Raw genomic sequence first — 7,598 nt, 5'->3', positions numbered from 1 at the left:
ACCACTACAAATCCTTTGCTCCACTGACCAAACACCATTATATTTCACATTTCTCTTTCAGTTCCTGTGCTGTTGAGAATTTTTCATTGATCTTTAAATGAGAAAGTGCAACTGGACACTTCTTGTGTCTCCAAGGAATTCTGTCATCTTCTATTTGTTTTCAAAAGGTTTTTTTTGAAATATCTCACATTGATCATGACAGATGTGAACATCCCATGTAGATCCTTGGAAAAGAAATTCTCAATGACCAGTCCAAATTCAAAACAGTGAGGTTAAAACAAAACATGAGTTTGTTGTAACAGTTTAATGCTATCAGCATCTCCCACCTTAATCTTCATCCCAGCACAAAGGGTTTTATAATTCATTCACTTTTCCCTCTTGAGAAATTTTCTCCTGATAATTATTTTAATAATTTTTATTCATTTACTTTTTTGATTGTGTTATAACTCACAATGAGCCTAAAAAGAATGCATAGTCTTCTTTCTTTCCTATGAAAACAGGATTGCAGACTTGGAAATGATTTATGGGGGAAGGGAAGATGACAAGACAGCTCTTTTGTCAGTTTCCTCCTATGGCTATAAGAAAAGCATGAACTAAATTTCTTCATTTTGTTTGAGATTAGTGAGCAACATCATTGATTCAAATTTACAGAATGTCAATTACATTAATTGGTTTCCTTGTGCTGGGGAAATATGTCACCAGTTATCTCACAAGACAATGGTGAAAGAGACAATACCATTCATATAATGTTGAGATTGAAATGTTGATGCTCTAAGCTAAATTACTTTAAAAGATGTGTGTATGTTGGTATGTATGTATAATTCAAGGCTAAATATAAATGTGAATACTTGTAATAATAGATCCTTTAGTTACAAAACCCTTGGTCAGTTCTCTCTTAGGTTTTTGGATATGTGATAAATTGATGGATACCTCAATATTTACCTTACTCACAGGGAAGTGCCATTTTCTGATTCAGATCTTCCCACAAATCTCCCAGCAACAAATATTTATATCATTTGATGAGCGAGAGAGAGAGAGAGAGAGAGAGAGAGACTAAAAAGGCTAAAGTGAGTGTGATAGGGTGAATACATGAATGACCGGTTAGCACAACTGATAAGCACATCAGGTTAGTCAGATCATGATTTCCTGCCTCGTGGACCATTTTGTTTCAGTATGTTTTATGGCTGCCAATCAAAGGCTTATTCCTAAACATAGGTAAACATTTTTGGTCACCAGATATTGTAGATGGAATTGGGTAACCCAAAAAGATATGTTGAAGTCCTAACCCATGGTACCTGTGAGTATGACTTGATTTGGAATTGAAGTCTTTACTGAGGTTATTAAGATGAAGTCATACTGGAGTAGAGTGGGCCCTTTCTCCAATGTGACTGGTGTTTTTGCTGGAAGAGAATAAGGGTCACAGGTTCAGATGGAAGCTGGCAATGTGAAGAGGGAGGCAGAGATTGGAGTTATGCTGCCACAAGCCAAAGAACACCTGGGACTGCCAGACTCTGGAAGAGGCAAGAAAGCATGCTCTCCAGAGGCCCTACCAACACCTCGATTTTGGACTTCCAGCTTCCATAACTGTGAAACAATAAATTTCTGTTGTTTTCTGCTATCTAATTTGTGGTACTTTGTTACAGTAGCCTTAGGAAAGTAACTCTAGGGAGTCATTGACTCCACCCAGCACATGTTCAAGTACAGAATGTTTAAGAATGATAGGAAAAGTAATTTCTGTACATGAAGGACAACAGCAGTGTACAATCATCCAAGAACTGGAAAGAATCTTGAGGATTTACCTAATGTAATGGCTCCTCCAAATTGAGACTTGGTATAAGTAAGAATCATAGAGTCATAGAATCTTAACATATTCCAAGAATCTTGGAGATGTTTCTCTTTTTTGAGATTATGTGATACCTAGGTGGTGCATGATGGGGTCCTCTGCATACATTGTACCCCCCCTCCCTCCAACCAACATGCCCTACTAATTCAATTTTACCTCCAGTTGTTGGGTTAAAATAGCTTCCTCCCTTTGTCTGAAAGCTTTTGGTCTTCAGTAATGGCAAATTAAAATGTAAATAAGCCTGAAAGACTTCTGAGCCTGAACTCATGTCAGTTCCCAATTTGTACATTTATGAGTTCATTGTTATCTCCCATTGCCTAGACAAATTTTGAGCTAATAGAGTACCCTCCATAAATATTTGCCCAGTTAAACTGAAAAGCAGAGATTAGGAAGAACTGGATGAAGGATTGAGTAAGATGGGTAAAGGAAAGGAGAAGAGGATGAAAAGAGAACCTAGGACAAACTTAATCTCAGAGCTCTATGTAGGAGAAATCCTAGACCTACTCTGATTGTGACCTGAGACTGTAATATAGGAGTGAAAGTCAGTTAAGAGTTTTCTATTCTGTACTCCTCCCAGTCCAGTAGGCATTTGTGCCCCTAAAAGATGGTGAGGATGGGCAGGAGGCTTTCACCCTCTCTACCAGCTCTCATCCCTCTTCAGCCATACCCCTAAAATATCTAAGGTGAGTAAAAGTAATGTATTTGATATGGAAATATAACTTCAAGCAAGCCCCAGAATGACTTTCTATGCCTGCCCGTTCTTCCAAATTCCAACTAGATGCAGCCCTCTGTCCTTCCTTAATAGAAATGCTAGAGCTGCTACTGCTAGTGAGGGACTCATTTTGAAATGAATGCCTGGGACAGACCCTAGTATAAACGCACAATCAATACTAGTAATCTTCTGCTTTTCTGTATTATCTATAAAGGGGAACCAAATATTTCTTAGAGAAGTCTGCACCACTTGATAGATGAGTAGAGTGGTTCTTTACTCAAAAGTGCCAGGAGATATAAGAAGGAACATGTCGATTCTCTGAAGAAAGGCAAGCTGGAATACTGTGTGTCTATTGTTGGATCTTGATACCTAAATTCTAAAAAGTTTTGAAAATGTTTGAAACAGTCAGTAACTGCTTGAGACTTGAGTGAATTTTTTCCCCCATGAAAATGTGCAGGAGTAGTTCAACTATAGTCTAAAAACTGAATCAAAATGTTACAATAGAATGAAAACATATTTTATATTAGATTTTTAAAAACTGAGCCCATGAAGAAGAACAATAATCCAAAATGTTAGTGGTCTACTCATGGTATTTTGTTATGATATCCTCAACAAAGAGTCACTCTTCTTTACAATGTACGTGAACTCTATCAACCCCTTAAGACTACTTGATGGTATAAATAGGGTGGCCAACTTGTCTCTGGAAATGCCACCCAGCAGTTGGCTCCCCGAGCACCAAACCTTTTCTACCTCCCCTCCCCCAGGGAGTGGTAACCAACCTTAGCCTGTAGTGAGGACAAAACTTCCCCAGTGCTCAAGGCCAAAATGATAATTTAGATATTCCCTGAACCCGGATCCCACGGACCTCCAACCCCTAGCAGCTCCATTTTCTGCTTTATATTGCTCTGTAGCATCTGTTCCCATCAAATATTCTTTATACCTTACTAATTTATTTTTGTTGTCCACTTCTCCTCATTGGAATATATATTCCCTGAGGGCAAGGATTGTGTCTATTGTGTTTTCTGCTGTAGTCCCTGCATCTACAACAGTGTTTGTACTTCCTAGGTGTCTGATAAATATTTGTGGGAAGAGTGATTGATGCAGACATTAAAACTTTATATAGTTTACTGAATAGAACTGAAGAATGTTCATAGAATTCACCAACATAATGACTGAAAAGCCAGTTCAGCTGTGTCTTAGTGGCTCAGTTGGTTAGAGCATCATCCTGATACACCAAGGTTGCAGGTTTGATCTCTGGTCAGGGCACATACAATAATCAACCAATGTCCAGCCAGTGGAGTTCAGTGGTTGAGTGTCAACTCATGAACCAAAAGGTCACCTGTTCAATTGGGCTCATGCCCAGGTTGTGGGCCCAATCCCCAGTGGAGAGCATTAAGAAGGTGGCCAATTGAGGTTCCTATCTCTCTCTCCCTCTCTCTTCCTCTCATTCTAAAATCAATAAAAAAAAATATTTTTTAAAGAATCAACAAATAAAAATGCTTAAATAGGTGGAACAATAAATCAGTGTTTCTCTCTCTCTCTCTCTCTCTCTCTCTCTCTCTTCCCTCTCTCTCTAAAATTCAATAAATATTTTTTAAAAAAAACAGAAAGCCAGTTTGTTTTAGACTAATTTTATTTTATTGAAGCAAAGACTTGATAGTAATGAAAGATAATGTATACAATGGAAACAAGAACATTCACTTTGTGTTCTTCTTCTATTCAGACATTCAATTTTTATTTATGGATATATTAACATAGATCTACCTGATAATTTTTGAATCATAGAACTTGTCCATCCAAGACATTTGCATAATTTGATCTTCCCCCTACTTCCTGTGCAGTAGCCCAAGTGTTCTACGGACAAAAATAGGGAGGGGAGTTTTTGATTCAAAGAACACAATATTCAACTTAGAGAGTGAGGGCAATAAGGAAAGGCACTTGAAACTTAGGGTTTTCTGTCTATTTTTTTCTCTAGTCTCTCTCCTGCAAGTGTTACATCACTCCTTTTTGTGTCTAGGGGTCAGAGACTTCTACTACTCGATGACTCCCAAACTGTCTCTTATAGTTTCTAGACATCACTGTGTGCCTGGTTTAAAGTAAAACCTAATGGTTGCTCTTTCTACCTCACCAACATAGAAGGTACAAAGTAAACTTACATCTCAGCCTGTCTATTTGAAGAGCAGTGGACTAAAGAAAGGCAATGCCCATCCCTGTTTGTCTAACCCTGGGTCCTAGGGCTAGATGTAGGAGATGTGGTGGTAGATGATTCCCTCAAGACTCACACTGCTTGTTTCCTTGCAAGTCTCCATTAGAACAGGGCAAGTGGACAAGGTCAGCATCCTCTGGAAAGGCCCAGCACAGCAGCCCTGGGGCAGGGCAACTGCCACTTTGTTTTCTGAGAAGCTTTGGCCTCAGGTTCTTTCATCGGCAGAGAGAGAGAGAGAGAGAGAGAGAGAGAGAGAGAGAGAGAGATCACTATTTTTCTGGCAAGCTCAACCAAGTCTTCTTTATTAGTGTACTTTATTCAGTGCTTCTTACACTGAAATCACCTAGGAAGCTTTAAAAATACATTAATTCTTGGACCCGGGGTGTGTGACATATTTTGTGGGGCCCCCTATTCAAAACTACTAAGAATTTCAAGACAACATAACATTAAACTCAAGGCAGAGCCCTTATAAGTGCAGGGTCCCATGAAACTGCACATGTCCTTGGCCCATGAACTCTGCTTGCTTGGACTCCATTCCCAGAAATTGATATTTCATTGGTTTTGAATGGGTTCCAAGCATTCAAATTATTTTAAAGCTCTCTAAATATTTTTCATAAGCATTTAAGATTAAGACCCCTCATTCTTGCTCCAGGAATCATTAAATTCAAGAGTCTTACAATTATAATTGACACCTGCATACAAACTTATCTCTAATTCAATAACTCAAATCCTCACTCTGAAACATTTGCAGCTTATCCAAGATAAAATCATCATGACAACATTCTTTAGAAAAGTTTTCAACCCATACATAAGTTAAAAGCTGTAGTCATGAATCACCTTTTGATTCCCTTTCTATAAAAACAAAAATATCATGAAAATGGTATATTTCCTCATATAAAATTGATATAATTTGAAGTGTTATTACTCATCATCATTCACATTAGACTCGAACAAAGCTAAACAAGATTATTGCTAAATGGGAATTTATTATCACATCAATAGAATTCACAGTGACACAAAAATTTAAACTCATGTCAAACATCTTTTCCCTCCATTCCTCCCGGGGAGAATAAGGAACACAAAAGCACTGTTTTGGACATTTTATCTGACACAAAACCTTCCAGAAAAGGTTTATGGAAAGTCTTGGATCCTGAGCTAGTCCCACTACTCCAGGCCTTTCTGAAGAATCTTTGTACTTTTTCCTATCTTGGAGAACCAAAGCCTTAAATGTATGCCTTTCCCCATGCTCTTTGACAGTTTCCACAGCCTTGTTCAGACTCAATTTCTTTCCAGATTTCTAGACTCCTGCTCTCAGTGCATCTCTAGAAACCACCAACTGCTACATCAGGGGAGGTTTACAACCTTCCTGCACTCACAATTAGTTCTGCATGGGTTAGTTCTTCCATGAGACAACCATAGCGTTCTTCACTGAGTAGCATTTTGGATAAAGTAGGTTTTGCAACCATCCCATGTTACACAGGACTATTTGGGATTTAGTACTGAAAATCTGGCATCCTGAACACCAGTGGTCACATTAGATGCAAGGCATCACTCACAACCTCTTCCAGTGCCTCCAAAATTTAAAAATATGCTTAGGAAAAAAGTTGTGCTTGACTGTTTTCCTTAGGATTTTGCTTATCTGTATGTTTATTAGTTACAGATATGCTTCTGGAAGGGCTCTGTAGCAGATGCTGCTGGTGCTCTGGTCAGATGGATCCCCTAGACTCTCTTTCATGGGTTCTATATATTCATTCCATAGTTTCTGCATACTTTGCAACTGTCTTTAGAGACCTACCCTTGGGCTACTAGATCTACTTTGCTGGACCTGCTGAGAGCCTGGGAATCTTATGATCCTCCTCACCCCACCCTCTACACTGGGCAGCCCATAAGCAATAACTAATGGGTACAGAAATGTGAAAGCTCCCACATGCCTTGTCACTAGGGAAACAAACATTTACGTGGAACATATACCTTTGGGCTTCCCACTGGATTAGGCTGAGGCTAGGACATCACCTTAACTCATAGTCTTGGCTTTTTCCTCTTCTTTTTCTTGCTTGCCACACTCTCTTACTGGTTTCTCCTGAGAGCACTTCCGTTATAAATAACTTCTACCTGAATCTTCATATAAATCTCTGCTCTGGGGAACCTGATTCAAGATGAGCTTGACCCAGGAAGGGCTAATATTATAAAGATATAACAAACACTAATATGCTTAGGTGTCTGTGGAAAAGAAAAGGAAATCTCTGTTTTTACAAAGTCAAGGGAAGATAATAAATCATCAACCCAGCAGTGATTCCTTATTTATGTTGCCAATAAAGAATTTTCCTGAAGACCCCAAGTAAACTTAGATAATTCTCCTATTCTCCTGTACATTTGTTTACCAGCACTATAGCAATTCTTCATGGTATGCTCAGTCTTCTCATCTTGGCAAACTGCAAGCCACCAAAAGGCAGGAACAAAGTATTTTCTTTCTGAATCACAGGTCACAAGAGGCTAACATACAGCACAGAATACATGCTTACATAACAGATAGCACCACCATTCAGAAATGTTTAGAATTTTTGCCAGCTCTAATAAATAATTTATTTCACTGACTATGGGGTTTCAGCAACAGGAAACAAAACGCACATCCAAATGGAATTCTGAAACAAAATTTAATAAAGGAAATATTTTCAAAGATGAAGGCAGAGAAATGAAAACCAGCAATGGATGGAGCTAGTAAGGGTGGGAAGCTACTATTATCCTTAGGCCTGAGGGAACAAGTAGGAGATGGAAATTGTAGGAACCCTGTGACACCTATAGCTGTTGGAAAAAGCCACTAGGCAGGAACCAAGGAC

This window comes from Molossus molossus, unplaced genomic scaffold (genome assembly GCF_014108415.1).
Source record: "Molossus molossus isolate mMolMol1 unplaced genomic scaffold, mMolMol1.p scaffold_m16_p_2, whole genome shotgun sequence".
Taxonomy (NCBI): Eukaryota; Metazoa; Chordata; class Mammalia; order Chiroptera; family Molossidae; genus Molossus; species Molossus molossus.
This window is presented reverse-complemented; position numbering follows the sequence as displayed.